The sequence below is a fragment of the Grus americana genome, chromosome 4, assembly GCF_028858705.1.
Source record: "Grus americana isolate bGruAme1 chromosome 4, bGruAme1.mat, whole genome shotgun sequence".
Taxonomy (NCBI): domain Eukaryota; kingdom Metazoa; phylum Chordata; class Aves; order Gruiformes; family Gruidae; genus Grus; species Grus americana.
Genome location: NC_072855.1, coordinates 64,234,831 through 64,256,776, shown reverse-complemented (window position 1 = coordinate 64,256,776; position 21,946 = coordinate 64,234,831). Strand labels below are relative to the sequence as shown.

Genomic DNA, 21,946 nt, shown 5'->3' with positions numbered 1-21,946 from the left:
CTACATCTACTATTTGAAACTGTATGTGTGCAAATGATTTTTTTTAAGTTAATCCATTTCAAGTTGACAGCATTTTTTAAACATATCTGTTCAAGTTATCTGGAAAATTTTTACTGAATGAAAAACCATTTTCCAAACATTCCAGGAAGTAAAAAATGATTCTGTAAATATCCTTTATATAAACTTTAAAAAAATTCCCTGAACAGCAAGCATGAAAAAACCACAAAAGATGGTTTTAACAGCTAAGATGCTGGCTTTTAGCATGAAGATGACCTCTGGAACCTCTTCTTTACCAATCTATGACACAATGGCCCAGTGTCAGAACACAGACACCAACTGCAGAACCTTTTCTTTTTTTTTTTTTTTTTCCTCTTTTTAAAACCTAGATCAATCAGCTCCTCTTCCCCCACCAGTCCCTAGTCCATTTCCCCTGTGACTGCCCAAGCACTCAAGCCAACAAAGTGGGGTGGGGCCAGGAACGAAACCAACTGCCCTTGGTGGCAGTCCTCGCTTCTTGCCACTTCCCAGCCTCTTTGCTCTGCAGTCAGTATCTTCCCTTAACAAATTATAAAACTCTCTTGCAAGGAGCTCTTCTGATGTGTTCAGACTAATCAAGACTTACTGCTCAGCTCCAGCTCTCCCCACTCACCTTCACTTTTTCCTTTTGAAGCTACCACCAAGTACGTTTTTGAGCCTAATGATAGTATTCAGTGCAATGCTGAAGGTACAAAAAGACAATTTTAAGTTAGTTTTAACTCCTCCTTCTTGAGCATCAGCTGTTTTCCCAGTCATGTTTCTCCCTGTCAGTTCTTCAGCCATATTTTTCATCATTCGATAGACAGAAGGACATACATGAAATTAAGACACAAGGGGGATCTACTTTTTACAAGTGTGACAACTGTGTTAGAGAGCGCAAATCTTGTTCCCCCGCTTTGTGTCTTTTGATACACATACACATTTTGGTCTGCACAAGGCTGCTAACATCTCAGCCTGCCCTGTTACTATTTCTGTCTTGATCCACACCATGAATGCCAAGCACTCAGATCTACACAGTACTTTTTAATACAACTGCAACATTAAATATACACACTTGTTTTTGTTTGTTTTCTCCCTAGTTCTTACTAAATTACTCATGGTGTTGGCTAGAGTACACACCACACACAGATATTGTGCTAACTTTCCCCAAAATAGATTTTGCTACTGCAATTTGCAGATTGTTGTGGCACACTTCAGATCCAGGCCTCCTGGAGACAAGCTGTTGAGCTGGCATAGTTCTCTGCTGAAGCCCAAGATGATAAGAAATGAAAGCGGTTTAAAATGCTCATCTAAACAATACATAAGGACAAAAGCCACAGCCAATCCAACTCTTTTTAAAACATTGTTTTAAAATGAACTACTCTCATTTTATCCTTCCAGGTGAGAGATTATTTGCCTCTTTCAGAGAGGACAGAGAAAGACATAGAAGCCATGAGGTTGAACGCAAGTCTCTTTGTGAACACTGTCAAGACCAAAAGAGTAACTTCTAACAGACCCATTCCCAACCCCCCTAACAACCTTGGTTACTTTCAGAAACTCTAACATCACTACCAGAGCATACCACATCACTTTATAATCTGCATTATTATTTAGTAAGGCACATGAAATAGTATTTGAATACTTGAGATCTTTCAAGGTGCACTACTGTAGTAGTAGCTATTCGTATAAAGCACTGAGGACTTTGAGTAACAGTCTCCGTAGGCTACTGGAGTCAACCATCCTATCTTGTAATGACTTCACTACCCCCTACTTGTCTAGCTTTCAACGGTAATCTAAAATTTGCTTCCCAATCAGCTTCTTCACATAAGATTTATTAGCAAGGAGATAATGTAGATCAACTTCCTCAAACAAACAAAAAATACATGCAATATTTTAGATGGATCTAGTTAACAAGCTGAATATCATTTCCACATGCCAAATGGCCGATGTAGGGAGTCAGTGGGGATCCGCACGTTCACCCATGTTCTCCCTTTGTATGATAAATCTATACAGAACATGACTTCGTATTAACGAGTTTTTTCCTATGGTTGCTGGGTAAAAAGGGTAGGAGCCATAAACTATTCAGATTACTATTCTTGCAGGAAAATACAAAACAGCATGCCACTATCAGCAGTAAACCAAGATTGAAAAGCATTAGTGGTGATCCACAAATATCAGCATCACCGCGTGTGTACCTCCCTGGCTGGAAGAGCACAGAGAGGTTGAATCACTCCACACTGAGATTCTGTGGAAATTCTTACTGAGAGGTTCTGTGTTTTGTTCGGTTGCTTCAATTTGCAGAGCAGAAGGCTGAGCCAAAGCCCACTGAAACAGGCAAAAAAATTCTTATCGGTTTCAACGGACTTTGTGTTGGGCAATGAAAGTGCATTCTTCAGTCATGCAAAACAGGCCTGACCTTAGGCACACATGAGCAAACCTCTGGCAAAATGAAGGGAAGTCATCATTTGGACACTATACATCACAATGCTCAACTTCTGCACCTTTCAATAAAAAACAAAACAAAACAAAAAACCACCACCACCCCCAAAAAAAAGCAACAGAGCATCAAGCTGTTTTGCTCAGAGGTTTGATCACATTCAAACAAAAGGAAAACCTTAAACAACTGTAACTTGTGTCTCTTGCAACAATAATATTTACAGTGAGAAGCAGCTATCTTTCCTATATGTGTCCCAACACTGAATGTAAAACATCTTACATGCTGCTTGCTGCAAAACCAGCAGCTGTAATACCTCTAAAGGCCTTTTCTTTCCCTGAACCTTCCTTGACCCCAAGCACTCTTCCCAGCAATAAATTCTTTTTAAAGAGTGTGTGAAGAGAAAAGGAGGAGGGATGGAGGGGAGGGGAAGGGACACCGCCTTTTTGCCATAATGCCAGTTCCTGCAGGTTTAAAAGAAGACGAACGTGCCTACTCTGGGACAGCCCAGCGGACACGGGTGCTCTCACACGTACAGGACTACTGAGCACTGCTCAGCAAGGTTAGTCATGCGTTGTTACTACTGCAGACCTCTTTGTGCTCTCATGGCGACTAGTGGCCCAGGCTGCTGGCCACGCATAGCTGACTACCCATTCAGCCAGGCGAGGGGTCATTCCCCTCCGTTTTGCTGTTCAGGACTGCCACCCACACTCTGCCTCCCTTTCTGAAATGGATCAAACCAATTTGTGTTCCAAGTTTTCCTCCAACTTCACTGCACAGAAGGAGGTACACTTTTAAAAGCAGAAGGATGAGGGAATAAACACTGAGTAGCTACTTATTTGGTCATGCAGTTGAGAACACCAGGCCTCCCTTCTCTGTGTTATGGACAAGCCCTTAAACTACCTGAAGACAACAGCTAAAACTCATTTTAATTCATATATTTTATCATGTAGGTGTCAAGTTTTCATGCATGCTGCCTTATCTCATATTGAGGGGTTTTGATTTAAAAACAAGTAACTTGTATTGCACTAGATGGCATTCCTAATTCAGAACAGAAACATCTGCTGCCTACTGAAATGTCCACTTTTTTAATATAAGCCTGTTGTTATCCTAGTCCCAACATCTGTGGAGACACTGTTTCTGTCCACCATTAACCTGGCCATTTAGGGTATTTGTCAATATACTCTTTAAAGCTTTTGAAAACCTAGGCTATGCCATAACTCATAACAAACACTACACAGTTTCCCCAAAGTCAGCGTTAGGAAGCCAGGCAGAAAGCATCGGAGAGCTGCAGTCAGCTCAGGCCCTGCGTGGACCCATGCCAAGAGGAGAGGAGGTCTCCACGGCCTGCCAGGCGCCATCAGAGGAAACCCGTGCAGCAAAGCTGCCTGCCAGGCTCCAGCAAGTCGTCCCTAGCGTGTGCATGGACTGAGCCCTCATCTCCCTAATCATCTTCAAACATGCTCCACAAGAGGTAAACACATGCACAAATTCCCCCCACCCCCAAAAAACTCAAATCATGCTTTGCTACACACTGAAACAGTAAAATACTCCTAGGCTCAAAGCAGCCCATGCTGGAGAAGGTATTCCACTGGCTCCAGTAATAACAAATTTGGTTCAGAAGGTTCAGCAAAGCATACACCCTGACCCATGACATCATCCAGGCTTGGGTCTGTAACAGAAACCATGAAAATACCAACTTGATCTGAAGCCACTCTCAGTGACATTACAATCCTTACTACAGAGTTTCAAATACCGATATGTGACAATCCAGCCCATGACAACATCTTCAAAAAATAGACTGGTGTAGGAAGAAATTCTGCCTCTTCTCCTGTCCTGTGCGTTCTCCGAATGGAAATAAAAATCTGCTTTAGTTATAACTGTAATAAGATCTGTTGCTGGCTCCCCAAAAGGAATTATTCCAGCAGCAGGGAAGGGAGTGGAGAAAGGCTAAAAAGCAAACACAAAAATGACGCTCACTTCCTTCTGAACGTGCAGAACCTCTTCCTCCGAAACGTTAAGAGAGAACATTTCCTTTTAGCACAACTGCAGGAAATCACAAATTTATTGAAGCTGCTTTGTCATTAAAATGGACTTTTTTTTTTTATCATGAGAAGCTGCTGATCAACATTTCTCAAGATTGAGAGGCATATTCTTGTTTAATTTCAAGGCAAGACACATTGCTCCCAAAAAAAGATTAAACAGAAATCACACAAAGGCACCATAACAGCCTCGCTGCAGCGCCCCGGCTCTGCTGCTCTAAAAGTCTCCATAGAAGAATTGCCATCAATTTATACAGCCAGGATCACATCTACAGAGATTGAATACGCAGTTTCATTCATCAGCCCATCAGCTTGAAAAGAAAGGTGGATAAACGTGTGGCACAGAAAGTTACCGGGCATCACAGATGTGCTCAGCTCTCACACCTAAGCAGCTTGCCTGACAGTGACTGTAAGGCAAGCAGATGAAAGGATGACATTAAAGTTAATACCAAACAGCATCAAAAATGCCTCGTCCCAACCTTTGCTCCCTTTCTTTTAAGGAAACATCATTGAGTTGTGACTTGCTGGATATTTTTAAGTTCTGTTTCACATCAAACACTATTTCACAGAACATACACAGTTTGAACAGAAACAAATGATAAGAAGAAAACATATGGCAGAAGTGCCAACAGATGGTACAGTTAGTCAATTATTTTCTGCATCATCATCAAACATCTTTGGTACATGCTTTACAAAAATACATATCTTCACATTGGAGAAATATGAGTTGGATTTTGTTTTTCAAGTTTTTGCTTCCTCTAGCTCCTCCAACTCATCAAGCCTATCCAGCCCTGTTTACAGGCTGTAAAATAGCAGCATTAGACCACTGAGGAAGAAGAGATCAAGGCCTCACAGCCCATCTGTACTTCCACAATGATTTTAAGAAACCTCCTGGCAAATATTTTTGAACAAAAATAATGTTGCAAGCAAATCCAGTACTGCTGCAAGCTTTCCTCCAAACCAGATGAAAAAAATGATGCTGAATATACCTCTTCCAATGCTTTAAATACACAGTCCTTTAGGTTACACCAAAAACTGAAGTGGAGAATGGTTGGTATGTTATAACAGGCAGCAGGGAACTGCCAGTTTGCTTAAGAAGCAGCTAAGTTGGCTTTTGTCAGAAAAAAAAAAAATCAGTTCTACCTATGTAACATTAAGCATCTTCTCTCTCTGCCTCTTCTTTGGGTTCAAATTCTTATTTGTTTCCTATTGCTGTTGCCAAGTTTAAAAATATATTCATTACTCAGCCATTAAAAGGTTTTTGCTTCCTTTCGGCATCAATAGGCCTTTCTTCATCAAGCAGTTCCCAGGAGTAAGCCTGAACATTTCCTGAGAAGAGCTGAGCCCCTGCAGTGCCCAGTGACTTTGGCAGGAATTGGGAACTCTCAGATGTTCTTCAAACACAACCAACCCTTCACAGAACTGAGCCTAAAACCCCCAAATCCTCAAATGGCTATATACTTCAAAACACACCCCAGGGTTTGGAGCAGTATTTCTGAGCCTATGGTCTACAAACCACTGAAGGCTCAAAAGAGGAAAAAGAAGATTTGTGAAAAGATGCAAATAAATGACAGTAACAACCTCTTCTCTGCCTGCTCAAAAAAGACAAATAAACAAAAGGTTTATGACTTGGATTTTCCCCTCTCACACTGAAATGTTTAAAATCTAACTTTTATTTAGTTGTAAATGAAAGCCACTATAGCAATATCGCACTAGACAGGCCTTGGATACTGTCCAAAAAGGTGTGGCACTCTCCCGCCAAAAATGCTTCCAATAGGAGTGTCCCAAGCTGTGGTACTCCCCTAAGCAGCTGGGCACCCTCCTCCTCTCTCATACCCGAGCTGACTGCTCCTGTCTCCACAGACACACCATTTACCCTAGAAGCAGAAAGCTTTTGACTGGAAGAGGCAAGAAAGCCTCATGATGAATGTGTAACACAAATGACCTCCTCCCAAAGTGGTGCACCCCTGAGAGGCCAGAATACAGCACACAAAATTCAAAGACTGTTAGCAGAAAGGTGCTCCCAACAAAAAGCAGGAACTCATGCTGTGGGGGCCAGCCTCACTTAACGGTCGCATACAGCAGCAACTCAGAAAATTTGGAAAAATGTGACAGTTACTTCAGTTTATGCAATCTTCACTTAGTCGTCTTCAATAACAGTGCTTAACTATGTTGCCACATTCAAAGCAACTGAACAAACCAAGAGGCAGTCTCTCTACTGTAGAAATGAAGTCTCTAAAGAAAATCAGGCTTTCAACCTCACCCATGTACGCTGATGTTAATAGAACGCTGTCAGAAAAGGTGTTAATTATAAGTTACATGGGCAACACAAAAGTTGTCATTCTCCATCTATATGCAAATATACTAGGAGGGCTTCTAAGGTGTGGATGTGTGAAGTGTAATTACAAGGAGAGCAGACAAGGTGTTGGAACAATGATGAATTTAAGGCTTTGTTTGATCTGGATGTGGCAGGCAAAGGAGGAAATGTGAAAAATTTAAATCACCAGGTACGTGCAATGAAAAATCCTGACCACTTCGTCTCTTAGAGACGAGGTGTTCTGTATACAGCAGCCTAATTCATCAGGCACACATCTCAGGATTTCCTCAAGCCAAGTAAGTGGTCCGACTGCCTTTCAGCCCTGAAGGCATGTATGTCTTTTTTGGGTAGGTGAGTAAAGATCTGCCACTTGAGTGCTATTTCAGTAATTGAGTACACACAAAGATTCAGACAAAGCTGCTGGTGCTTTGGCTGCAGCACTGATGAAACAGCCTAGGATGGGACCTGAGTGCAGGACCAGTCCCCAGGCTTTGAGAGCCCCCTCGCAGCTGCACACCAAGCAGCTTTAGTTGTGGTGACCCAACTTTGACAAGATTGAGCTTACACATGAGCAGTTTATACATGCAGGCAAGAGGAGCTCATCCATGTCTCTTCTCACTTCATCAACAAGGATTAAAAAGTTAGCTTCATCAGGATGCAGACAGACAAGTGCTCAAATGACTAGAGTTACTTTGCAGACGGGACAGTAAAGAATGAGTTATTCTAAATTTCACTTTTTATATCAAAATGGGAGACTTCAGTCTGCCACTAACACAGTTACGCTCCTCTGTTGCACAGCTGAGCAAGCGTTTTGACATAGACCCAAGTGCTGCCAGAGGTGTTCCTGCAGCGCGCTCTCAGATCCAATACCAATCTGGTTAAGCTCAGCTGGTACTTTGAGAAATGCACACCCAGATCCCTCTGACAGCATGTTACATCCTGGCTTTGTCTGAGAATTGGTCTGTTTGGAGAAATGGCATTCCCTGCTGAGCAGATCCTGCTCTAACAGGGAGGGGACCCTGAGTCACCCATGATCACCCCAAGACCTGTCTGCAAAAAGGCCTGAGGAAACGATCACACAAACAGAAGACATTTACCTTCAAAGGTACTTACATCATGCCTTCCTAGATCAAAGGCTGCTGGAAGTAAATACAAGGCCTTGGCACTATCAACAAACATATGGGGTGTAGCCTTTCTACCAGAATGTAAACTTTGGGTCTGCTTGGATGTTTAGCTCAGAGAGAAAACATCTACCGTCAAAGCACAGGAAAACCAGATGTCAAAGACCAGCCACTCTGCTCTTCTTGCTGCCCCCACAGCAGTCATGCAGCTAATTCACATTCTTATCCCACTCCATTCTACCTGTCTTCTTTCAAGTGGTCCCACACTCACACCACTTCTAAGCACTTCCTGCCCCATCTCCCAAAACCTGCTTCAGCATGCAAGTTCATAAGCTATTTAGAAAGTACTTCTTAGAAGACTCCTAGCGTAGCCTTCATTAAGTGCTATCCATCACCACAGTGACTGCAGGATCACATTCAAGTTTTCATCTATCATTCTTCTTTCTTCTGGATTTGTCTTGGTGTCATCTTGCATTAAACTTAGGCCTCATTCTGACAAGCCTTGGATATTATCTTCCTGATGGTTCATCTGTGCTGAGGCTCACTCCTTCCACATTAGCTTATTTTCCAATGAGAACTGCCATGCTGCATAACACAGCCTAGAGCATCTGCATTAACACCATCATCTCGAGTGCCTGCACATGACAGAGCAAGCATCAGCAACATTTCATCTTCCTTCTAAGCCCCAGCAGGTCCATCAAATGACTGAAAGATACGAGCTGCCTGGCTGAATCAAGCTAAGGGCAGCTGAGTTGAACTAATTAGGAAATATTGTTGGTTCAAGGCCACAAAATGCTTTTCATGTAAGCAGAACGGAACTTTTCACTGACATACCTGATGGCTGTAAACATCTTGGAAATTGTTATGCACAGACTTACTGTAGTAACTCGCCACTCTTTGCATGTACTTGCTTAGAAATTCATCTGGATTGCCTAAGAAACAGCCAGAAACAGACAGATTCTGATGTTAAGTGGACAAAGAAGTAAAAGACATCACTAAATAGGTTTGTTTAGTTTACAGAGGATGGCTTTGTATCCTTCCATTCTTCTCCTTTCCCTTCTCCTATCCTGAAAAGCATGTTTCCTGAGTTGACATTATCTTTTGTATTTTTAAAGAAACTCTAACTTGTGCTCATTATTCTAAGACAACAAACACAAACCGAAGCAATATTTTTTCGGTAGAGCATAGTATGACAATCAACACAGTAATTCCATTCATTTTTTTTCCCTTCAAGAGTTCTATGAAAAATGAGTGCAAAAAAAGGATTTTTATACAGAAGGTGCAGTCAATTTTGCATTTAAAATACTGTCCATAGAGGGTCATTTCTGATCACACACTTCATATACACATGCAATGACATTTTGTATAAAGCTACACCCCAGTAACAAGCTTTCCCCAGTTATAAGCAACATATTATCAATAGCTATGGAAAGATATCCCTAAAAGCCTATGAGACACCTCTACCACAAAAAATGGCTACTCCTTTTTGTGTTTTTACCTACCAAGTGCCATGCACACTGGGATAGCAATCTTAGTAGCGATGAAGATTAACTTATTTTTTTTACCTGCTTTCCTAAAGCCAGCAGAGCTCTACACATAAGAACCATGACACATTTCCGAATCAAAGCCCAGACTTCTACCAACTATTACACATGAAAAAAACATTGTCACAAAGCCCTCACTGAGTGTCACGCATGTGTCTATTGATGTGAGGAAATAATAAGGAAACAAGAGAGGAAAAAGGGAGAAGTCAGTCACAGAATTTTCTCCAGGGTTTCTTCTTCTACAAGAATGCCAGACATTGAGAAATCCATCAAAAAAAACTGTCAATGGGCAAGTGAGAAATTACGTCCAATGATGTATTCTCATTTTGATTTCTTCAGATAAGGAGGAGGAAGATAGAAACAGTTGAAAAACACATTTAATGCAAGGTACAGTCACTTTCCAGGGCTGATCTTGCTCCACCAGTCTAAACATTACAATACAACATAGATGCAAAGTAACTTTAAAAGGAAGTGACCGAGGATCAAATCTCACTAGGGAAAGTGTGTGTTTAAGTAACCGCAGATGTACCATAGTAACCCAGGGTTGCAAAGGAACTGTTGTCACAGTACACAGCCTTCTGAAAAAGTAACCAGTCTTCTACTTAAGTGTGCTACCTACAGTCTAATTTTGTTACAAACTGACTGCAGTTAAGATAAATCTTCCTGTACCCAGAGTTCAGCTTTTAAACCAGCTGTTCCACGTGCAAACCCATCCTGAACACAAGATCAAGATCCACTTCCTCTCAGAAGTGACCTTTTCCCATTTTTACAGATTTAAAAGTCAAAGGTGGCCATACAGTCTCCTATCAAGAAAAAGCAACCTTGTATTATTCTTAACTTGCCACAAGGCAAGCGCTGGCAGCAGGGTAACAAGTGCTTTGGTGGTGCTCACCCTGCCCCTGCAGCACCCACAGCTTGCTGCAAGGAGGGGTTTTTCCCCCTTGATGAAAACAGAGGTAAAGCACTTAGCAACTGCTGTGAATTAAGAATGTATAAATGAGCTCAAATGTGGCCAAGTTAGAGCAGCACAGTGGCGATTTGTTTGGATAAGTCCAGTGTTCAGCCAGTATGAATGCAGTAAGAAAAATTAAGGTGAGTACACCCGTTAGGGACCCAGCTCGACATCTCCTGCTCTCCACCAGGATTACGGAACCCGGAACAACTCCCACCACTCAGGAACGGACTGCCCTGCAGCATTATCCCCTCCCACAACATTTCTCTCTCTTGATTATCTACATGCCACTCATAATTTAATAAATAAATAAATGCACTTCTCCCAGTTGTTTAAGTCAGCCTGAAACACATAAATAAATCTAACTAAAGTGTTAGCTGAGGAAAATGATATGACTGAAGTAAAATTGGTGGAAGAGTGCCAAAACTCAAGTTTTGTTAAGCTCGACGGGATCCTCTAGCACTCTGTACTTCAGCTATTATCTCTATGACAAATCTTTCTGTTACAGCTTTAAGTCAGTTACATGAGCACAGAAACAGGGTAACTACTATGTGGTAAGCAGCAAGCCTTTGACAGCAGGGACAGTCTTTCTCTGCATGCATGTGTGAACACAACTGTTGTTGTGAGAAGGTGTTCCCCAGCAGAAACGCAGAGGGCATGACTGTGATGTCTTATTAACTCACCCATCACTAGCAAAATACTGCTGTCTCTAATGCTCATATGGCATACTTGAATAGACAGAAGTGGTTACTTCAGGGAAGTGCTGCTTAAAATCTCCCACCGTACCCATCTGCCTCCAAATTCCTCCTCTCAGTGGCAGAAATCCAGCACCTCAGACGTGCTGTTCCAGGTTTGCCTGGGAAAATGCATAGGGTAAAACCTACATTCTACCCTATATAAGGCCTATCCTACCTGCTCATTTGCTTTTGCCTTGAAATACCTTTTTTGTTGTTATTGCTGTTCAGTACAATCAATTTATTGGTAATAGGTTTAAAGGCAGCAAGAGAACCCTGCATTCACAGTACCAATCTATGAAAGATGGAATGTAAGAATGAGATCAGGTTGCTATTTCTTTTAAAATAGGCTCCAAAATAATGTGTTTTACTGACAAATCTTGGGAGATCTGAGTGATTAGGTAAAAAGGCTGTTGTAAACTACTACTGGTTGAGAAAGAGCCAAATAACCAAACGTCAAGAAAAACAGCTTTTGTCCTTAATATTAATTTCCAAGACCTATTTTCATTCATTTTTTCACACAATTACAAGATTTTGATTCACATACATATTTCCATCTTACTGATTATAGGAAATGAAACCATGATTGCTTAGATTTACTATTTCTTCACACCAACTGTCCAAACATTTTAATCCTGACGTAGCATACAATACTCAGTAAAGCAAAGCCCAATGGTCCCCCCCAACCCAGTTACTGTTTCCCCAGGATCCTCATAAAAATGAAAAGCCTTTCGAAGAACTATGTCAGTTAAAAGGTCTTAAGAAAAAAGTAGGTTACAGCAAAGTAAAAAGAAATAAAATCTAGATGATATCAGCTATTACATTTCAGAAAACCCCCCAATGTTTAATTTTCCATGTGAAATAATTTTTCAAGTTAAATCAAGGATTCAAGTCTTACAATCTATTATTCTACCTCAGTTCTTCAAGTATACATAAATGCTTACTGCAGGTGCAAGAAGTCAAATGCAATAAATTTTCTACTTTAATACTACATTAAAATTATTCAAGCGGACGTTCCTTTTGTTCACTGATTTTATAGAACTATCTTCCTAAATGCTATTAAAAAACCCCAAACATTATTGTTATCCACCACACCAAATAAGAATTTTAACAAGATATACAGTTAGTGAAAAAGAAATTGAAATGTTTAGCGAGCAGCTGCTTCATGTGTCTGCATTTTAAATCTCTTCTCACATAATACTCCTCCTCACATAGCTAACATCCCTGCACGTCCAGCCGAGTGAATATGTCGCCGGTTTTCCATAGGAGCCTGCTATCAGCTGACCTCATCCATGCTCTGCCAAGCAGCTCCTAAGTCCAGCAGCCGCATTGCCATGCGGTCCACAGGTCCCACATCATAAAGTTATTGCCACACAGTGCATCACATCCTCATTTCACATGCAGCTGAACTTCAGCACCATTTCTCCACAAAGAGCCCCTGCACACTCCCCATACCATGTCACGTGGGTGGAGCATCAGTTTCAGCATTCCTTCACTTTGCTTGGCATGACACACAAATACATGCACATACATCACAATTTATCTTTTGTCAATTCTCCTCTTGAGACAACAGAACCATCCGTACCATTGTAAAGCACGTAAGCCTGTGCCCTTAAACACTTCCAAAAAACCTCTATGTTTTTCAAAGAACCTGATTTCACCCAGCCTTTCTTAAATGCTGTCAGATAATTTGCAAGTCTGGCGGCGAGACTGCCGCAGAGCCTGAAAGCCTTTCACCTCGTATTTCCCGCACAGTCAGGAGAAAAGTGGTAGCAGAGGGGAGAAAGGAGGACTTTCTCCCCTCTGCTACCACCCCAGCTGTGAACTAACATACTTCTGAAGCCCTACAGCTTAATGCAAATAAAGCCCAACGTAAAAAGGAATGTAACATCAGCCTTCACATTTGTTCCTTTCCTGAATGCAAACCTGAAGTTGTTTAAAGAGTAATCTATATTATATTTTGTGAAACATACTCTCTGTATAAAATCCTTCCCAAACAATTGACTAAATCAAACCTAACGTGCTTTGAATAGGATGGTACTGCAACTAATTTGAGATTAAGAAAAAACTAAAAGAATATTAAAGACCTAAATTCTTTCATATTTCCATAGGAATTAGCAGCAAACAAATAATGCATGAATAAAAAAGTTTCCTATTCTTTTGAGTTTTCCACTTACATAACAGCATATATCAAGTAACAGGTTGGACAAGTCTTATCTGCACAGCAAGGACTAAGTAGGAACAGAAAGAGATTAGCAATGTTTGTAGAAAAGATCTGTTTATATGCTGAAAAGCCTATTTAAAAATCCTTCCTGCAGTCTCTGCCAGACTATAATTACTCCAGAAGTATTTCCTAATTTTTCTATCTACACACACAAGCGCCTGCTAATTTTCCTATGGTTTGTAACTGTTGTTCAATTTTATTAAGAGGCATACATGCTCCGTATCTGAGTACTTCTCTATGCTGGAGTTTCAAACTGCATTTGAATCATTAGCCTGATGTCTATATAACAAAGCATCTCATTGTCATTCAAAAGGACTTGGAAAGTGTTCAAACTATGCAAGAGCAATAATCCATGACAGGGCGCATTAGGCAGGTACCGATGCATGCCTAATGCACATTGCAAAGCATATGCCGCTCCAAAATACACTCTGAAGTCTCTTATCTTTTGTTTTTCCTTCTTTTTAAAAATATTTACATGCAGTTCATTTTACACAAGATAGTACTTTCAGCAACTACAAAAAGCTACTCCTTTAGGAGAATAATAATAAATAAGGCTACTAATACTTTTTCCCTTGCAATTCTGAGCACATTTATTCAACATCTAATTTTCCAATTAAAGAAAAAGAAAAAAAGATATTTTTCCTTGCATCCTCTGAACTATTTTAAAAGCTCCTGTCTTTCCCTCAGTACTGGAAGATGGATGAGAAACAGCAAACTACTCGGCTTTACCATCTTTAGCAACATTTGTGTGCAGGCAGTGGGAACATCACACTCTGGCTCAGATCAAAAGCAACCACTAGCTCCGGTTCCCACGGGACAGCAGTGTGGGTTTGGCAGCACCGAGACCCACTGCAAACACTGGAAATCTCTAACTTGCTTGGTGCGGGCACGGCACTTGGCCTGCTTGCACCAAAGTCCAACAGGCACATGGGATGTCACAAACATGCAAAGAAAGGCTTGAGGAACAGAGAGGCTTCTGCAAGCAGGTGAAGTCAGGCATCCTTGTTCTTAGGCAGAATGGAGGAACCAGGCAGTAAATTGTGGGAAAGGGGAGTGCTGGTGGGAACCAGCAAGGCCACTTCCAAAACACTTACCTTGCCTCCCTGAGCAGCATGTGCTCTTGGAACACACATTCCCTGATAACTATGCTCTGTTCTGCAGAGCATGCAGCTGTACACCAAATCAACTGCCAGCTCAATATCGAGCTGATCTTTTTTTACCTGCTGCTGCCTAACCTAGGTGAGATATCCAAAAGACGGACGCTGCTTCTGTAAGGACTAATGTGTCTTAAAAGGCTAGCAGCAGTACCAAAAAATTATAATGTCAATGTGCCTTTAGGCATATCTCTTTTGCTGCTTAAAAACATGAGGTAATTTTTGTGAGCCACATAACACAGCAAAAGCCATGATTTTTACAGGGAGGCAGAGGGACAATACATTTTCTAGCTGAAATGGCAAACTACCACATACCAGGAGCTATCTGCCAATAATTGGGCAATGTGCTGATTAATACTTTTTCTGGGTTGCCTAAGGACAGCGCATGCATGAGTATCTCGCCACTATTAATTAATCGCTCTTTGTGCATTTATCCTGGTAGAATTTACGTGTCTCACACAGTGAATACCCTGCATGAGGCAATTTCTACCTCCAAAAGCACTTAGTATTGTCAGTTTATTTGCCCTGCTTAGCTTGATGCTCAGATTGACAATAAATCATCATTCTTAGCAGCTGAAGTGTTTAGTGTCTTCATTCAATATTCTTTCCTCCCCACTGTCCCCCCTGCAAGTACAGTAATCATGTGCTGAATAGTCATTTACAGCACTGCAATTAAGAGATTATTCCATTAGGCTTTGTATTTCTATCCGGTTTTATGTTTCCATTAAAAGCACTTTGTTAAACAATTGAGCAACCGCAGGAGTCTCACCAGCAGATGCCTGTCAGGCAGAGCCCGTGCAAAGCAGCCCAGGAAGGGCAGGCAGTACTTGTGGGTCCACAGAGACACCCTCCTCTCAAGCAGGGTCCCAAAAATCAGGGAGAGGACAGATAGCACAAATACAGATGGGCCAATGCAGAGTAAGCAATGGTGCAGTTGACCACCTGCCAGGAGTGTGGGTGAAACTGGGGAAGCCACTGGTTAGACACCTATGTGCAGGATGAGTTCCTCTGTAAACACAGCATTGTTGCTCATGCCTCTAAGAGCAGAGTAAGAAATGTCAAGGAAGTTTTACTCCTGTGAAAAGTGACAACTCCTGTCCCTTACATTTCAGTACATTTCAGCGGGGCTCGGGAATTCAAGTATTTCAGACATCTCCAGCATTTGTACAGCCTCAACCAATACATTTACCACCAAAAAAACTGGGCAATGAAATATGTTTGCCATTTCTGTGGGTGGTTCCCCTCATCCCCCATTTTATAGTTTGTTGTTTGGTTTTGGCATTCCCTCCACCGTCCTTTTTCTGCAGCATAGCTCTGCTGCTCTTTCCCAAGTCCTTGCCCTCTGCCTGATCCATTTTAAGCCCATGAGAACTGGAGGTTGCTGGTAAAAGCCCCCCCCCTTTGTCACGTGCACAAAGTTTCAGCCCTTGGAAACTGTCAGTACCAGTGAAGCCCTTGCAAAGTTAAAAGGCTGAGACAAATGAGGAAGATGTTCTTCCTCAGACCTTGGCAGGAAGCACATGGAGTGAACAGACATTAAATGCAACTCCTGCAAATGGAAATTAGAGAGGAAGCTCAACTTTAGTCGTATTAAAAATATGCCTTTGTCAGCTATGAGAACATACGGTCACATCACAACAACTTTCCTTCTTCAAGGAACAAAACCTGACAGCCAACTGGTAAAAGGCAACTAGTCAAAGTACTTGTTAATTACATTACAGCACTTCTATTTCATTGGCTTCCAGACTCTGTATCATTTTGTTTCCAGTTTTAACCTTCTAAGCGATTGGTATCTTTCCAAGACTGTTCTCAACCGGCTGTCCTTTTGTCCGGGGAAACTACCACTCTTGAAGGAAGTCACGTCTGCCCAGACAATAATGGTGGTGATTTTGTGCCAAGCTTGCGACCAAGGCTGGAAAATTACACCAAAGCACTGCAGGAATATACAGAAAGAGTTTCACCAAGCATATGCAGCATTTTTTGTCCACTCAGTGGTGACTCAGGATGTCTTGCAGGGATACATCACCTTCTCCGATAAAATGCATCAGAGCCTCTGCCCTTATGAGTATTTTCATAACAACCAATGGCCTCCTTGGGTCCTTGTCCTCAATGCCACGATGGCAACACAGGGTTTGGAAGGAGAATGAATCAGCACTGCCTCTCCTTGGGGTTCCTCATCCCCTGCCCTCCCACGCATGTTCCCAATGACACTTATTCATCGCCCTGAGCACAATGCAGGAGGTCTGCGCTTCACTCTCCAAGGGATGGAGCAGATGCCCTACAGTAATCATTGTGTCAAACTTCTAAAGAAGGTTTTAAATTCTTCCGTGTAGGCTGCTGCATTTTCCCTCACCCCCTGACTCTGCCTGTCTAGAGCTTCATCCTGTGTAAAGCGTGGTAAAAGCCTCCTGAACAACCTGCTTCCAACCGGACAGCTTCCTGCGTCATCATGGGGACACACTTCCTCTGGATTGCTTCATCTCTCTGTAGTCTCTCGCTGTCCCAGAGATTCATTAATGAAGCATCCATAAACATGATGAATAATAACCCCAGCTAACACCCCAAATAACCCAAGTAACATCCAGCCAAGTCGTCTGTAGAAAGCTAGGTATTTTCAAGAAAACACAAGCTGATCATAGGGATTTGGAATAACTTTTTCTTTCTTTAAACCACAGGATAACTAAAAGTCCCTAAAATCTCAGCACATACTTTCTAATAAATTCCATATCTTCCATCTTACTCAATTGCTTAGTTGTCACAGTTACTAAACCACAAAAGAGTAGATGTTTTGCACAACAAACTTGTAATGCATAAATATTTCTGGAAGCCACTTGAAAAATGGGAGGAAGGAAAGAACAGGGAGAGTCACTATTGCATTTCCCTATTCCACCTGAAACTTTCCGTTTATCCATCCTCAGAACAACTCTTGGAATTCTTTCCATGTAGCATATTGTGCCTTAGCTTCACATTTTTTCACTTAACACAGCTCTGCTTAGAAATATGATGCTTGTAGCAATATACACAACAGAGAAAGAACGAAGGAAATGGTAAGGTTAAAATCCCTCCCCTCTCCCCAATCTCTCTTTCTCTCTGTTATGCACACATGTAGAAGTCATTCCTTAGTTTCAAGCTGTGAATCAGTATCCCATTTTGAGCACCTGCTTATACACACACACATGCAAAAACCATCCTCCGTATAAAAGCTCCAGGTCAAGAATTCATTTTAAGCACAATCTTGAGCATGGCTCTAACAGACACACTTTCTTGAATTGGACTTGAAAGTTTAAAGCCAAAGGAAACTAGAAAACCAGATACTCATCTAAATTCCTCCTTTCGCCAAAGTAGTTCATTGCCTTATAACACACACAGTTTAAGCCTCTCAAAAAAACATGGACGGAATAGATCATGCTGAAGGCCGCGATTCGGCCCCAAATGAGACTGATGTAGAAAAACCCAGAGGAACCCATGAAATTCAGAGCAGCAGCTGTAACAACACCTTGCACATACACCCTGCTGAGCCCTGGCACGTTGCCTCTCACTGTTGCCTCAGCTTCCAGCACACCCTTGGCAGGCCAAACTTGCACAAACCATTTCAACCCTCCTCTGGCTTCTTACTTTCCATCGAGACTTCGCTGCACATCAGCAGGATCCAAGACCTGTATCTAGTCAGTGCCTGCGCGTCACTTGCACTCCATCTTATTTGCACTTACCAAGCGAAAGAGAAGAGGAAGGGGTGAAAGAATAGTTCAAGGACTTTCTTAGAAAACTGCATGACTTAAAGGTCTTTTAAGTGCATCACATTAACTGCCACTGGTTTTTCAGCCCTCACACTCTGGTTTTTTGTGTGTTCAGGGACTTGTCTAGGGGAAAGAAAGAAATATTGAACAAACAAAACCAAATCATTATTTGCTTGGCATATTACTGTACATAAACAGTCTTTACAATTGTTACACTCAAGTAAACACAGTTTATATCAATATCATCTGCACATTTCCGTCATTAGGCTGAGAGGGAAGAGGATGGCCCATTTTCAAGGAAGCAATTTTTAAAAAAGGAAACCATTAACTTGATATTTAATCAATGTACAAAGGAACAGGGAACTAAAGAAGTTATTTTCCCAGTATTTCCCTTGTACATAAGTTGCATACTTTTTCATTTGCCCCATGCATGACACCTCTCACCCAATTAACAGTTAGAAAGCAATGGACTGTAGGAAAAAAATGAAAGGACAGCTAATACAGAAATCCATCAACAGAAAAGCAAAAGATGGGGTTGAGACACAGAAAGAAAAGAGTTTTCTTCACCATACCTTCTTTTATATGGTATTTCTATCAAGACATTTTCAAGGGGGCAAATATTTTTAAACATGATTTTTGAGTTTTTCTTTTGCTCTAGCTGAAAAAGGACTTTCCCCCCCGCCCCCCTCACTGTTTTGGCTAGCACAAATGATTACTGCCAAGTCAGAAAGCTACAGGAATAAGCACTCTGAAGGAAGCTGAGTGGAAACAGTACTGAATGCAAGACCCTTGAATGAGACACCCTACGCTCCATACATGTGTCTTCACAATTAAGTACAGCACAGATACCAAGTCAGTTCTTAGGGTAAGGACTAAACTGTATTTGGCCACAAAACGACACAAGGTTCAGCCCAAAGGACGAATGTCAACTAAATGTTCATTAGATTTAAAAATTAGCCCAGATCATATCTGGCTTTATAAGCATTACAGGACAGGTTTTTGTGTGTATGTGGTTTTCTTCTTCTCTGTTCTGGAATGTTTTGTTTTAAAGTAGCACAGTTCCTAAGTTTTCATGATAAGTTATCTCACAAGTTGTTCAAACAGCAAAACAACATCACCACACACCAACGCAGCTGCCAAAACACAGCCTGAGAAGCTTTTGGTTGCAATTATCAGATTACATTATAATTACAAACTGCTTTCATTTATTTAAGAATTACAGAAAAAAGGCTATGGCTGTGAAATGCAGTGCTAGACTACATCAGCTGTATACACTGTAAGAGAAAGGCACAGCAAGAAGCTCCCTGCATGTAAATTCAGTCATTCCCTCCAAAGACGTATGAAAAAGGGATGCGTAATGAGAGAAACCTAACTACTGTAAGTCAGTTTGTTCAGTTCACTTAACTGACTTAGAAAGAAAACACGCCTTCCAAATGATTAGGAACCAGACTGATTCACATATTTAAGTAACAGAAGAACCAGCTTGGGAGCCAAGTTTTAATGTTATTTCTACAGACTGACAATTTCATTCATCCACTCTACTCCACCGTGGTCCTACTTGTGCTGAGCTGCACCGTCTGTGCACCGCAGCACTGAGCAATAGCACTATGCTATGCTCAGTGACATGCTAAGGTAGTGGCAGAAATCCCAGTTTGGAGCTGTCTCACTTTGGCTTGCTCAGAACCAAGGTTGAGGTCATCCTGTTTACCCACCAAGAGTTTGAAGCTGGTCTGGAAGGAGGCTAGAACAACATCAACAAAAAGTTAAGGGCATCTTCAGAGGGAAAGTCTATGTTTTGGTGGGGAAAAAAAAAAAAAAAAAGCTGTTAACATTTTTTCTTCTCCCTTCCCAAGTTAAATTCTTCATCCTAAACTGGCTAGCACAATTTCATGTATCTGCATAGAATGTCTCTGATAAAAAATGAGTTTCCAGCATGGTTTACTCTTGCACAAAAGGCTGCAGTCTGTAGGTAAAATGTATAGCTATTCACAAGCAAACCTTAGGCACATCTTTGTACCAGAGATATTCATTTTTATGAGAGATGAATTTAAGCTAGTAACTTTTTTCCCTAGTAAGCTACAAACTGCTCAATACAAACACTGGTATCCTGCTAAGTCTAGAAAGTAAAGCTTCTCCCCTCCCCCCCAAAATGAAACTTGCTGAACGACACACTAGAAATAAGGGTTTTTTCCATAGGTAACTTATGGAAAAAACACTCTAACATCTGCTACAGCTAGATGACACACCTTTACAGCATTATTAGTGTCATCCATGTTCTCTGTCAGCTTTCTTACTTGCTATTTCTTGATTACATTGTCCCATCTAACTTATGAACTCCGGGTTTTCCCAGCAGGGAAGAATTTCTGCCAGCTCCTTCACATATCCCATAATTTTTATCCCAATAGCTTGATGACATTAAAAATGCCCTATACCTAGAAGAAGAAAAGCCATACAGGTATTCCTTTATCAGCAGATGCTTTTAACAGAAAAGGCTGAGAGTACTGGTGTCATTTTTGTTATTAAAAAAATAGACAACTGCTAGGGAAAGCTCTGTAGCACTTAATTTACTAAATGACCAAAAAATCTTTTTTTCAAATCTGAAACACTAAGTTACTGAATTTTTCCAAGCTAGCCAATTTAGGAAGTGTTTTTGGTCTATTATTTTTAATGCCTCAGTGTATGAGTCAACTGCTTTTCGCGGAGAATGCAATGGGAAAAATCCCCCATGTCTCTCAATACCACATCTCATTATTCTCGTGTTTCTAAAAGCAGATTAGACTTTCTCGAAGACTAGAACACAATTCTACCTATTCTTCTGTCTCTGCCCAGTTTGGACAGTTATACAGAATTTTCTTAAGCTCTAGACTAGTAGGTTTTTTACTCCTGTAGTCCATTACACAGAACCAGGCATTTCCTCTTAGGAGGGTCACAAACACTAGCTAAGCAAATAAAGCCTGTTATTAGTTTGCTGAAGCCAGTCCATGTAAAATGGATAACGGTTTGCAAACAGATAAAGATCATTAATGGTGTTCCAAAACCTCAGCTAAGTGATCACACTCCTTTTAATTACGAAGAGACTCGTTCATCTTGTTTCCAGAATAAAAGTTATAGAATACCATGTGTTAAATCAGAAAAACAAAATCAACCCCAAAACTTCCCATGTTTAAACACTTCTGAGATACAGAGCATCTAAACAAGTTGAAAATCATGAGTTTTCAAAAATGAATGTGCATAAAACATACTCACAGATACAGGAAAAAAACCATATAAATTCCACATGCTTCTGAATTGACATTATTAAAGCTTTAAAACTAGGTAACTGTTTTTGAAGGGAGAAGCACTGCTTCGAGTACTGCCATAAGCTTCCTAGTTTCAGCCTGCACAAGAGACAACCGTGGGGAAAGCGCCCTACAGCAAGGGCCCTCTCCAGACTGGGATGTACCTCAAATCTGGGTGTCCATCAGCCAAGGTTGCCCTGCAGCACAGACTGAGAATTAACTGCAGGCCAGATTGCGACTGAAGAGTTTACAAGTGGGCTTGGCTTTCTGATAGCAAATACTAGAGAGAGGCACAAGTGAGAAAATGGCAAACAGACCAAGCACAACCAGGTATTGCACTCGTGAAGGCAGGCCCCAAAACAGCCTTCTCTGAGAAGGGTGATGAGTTTTAGTT

At 41.2% G+C, this 21,946-nt stretch overlaps 1 protein-coding gene across 1 annotated transcript in view; it reads right to left on the bottom strand.

The window, feature by feature from the left end:
* AFF1 (ALF transcription elongation factor 1) overlaps positions 1-21,946 on the bottom strand; it is a 102,185-nt gene that overhangs the window by 71,696 nt on the left and 8,543 nt on the right. The window lies entirely within an intron of this gene.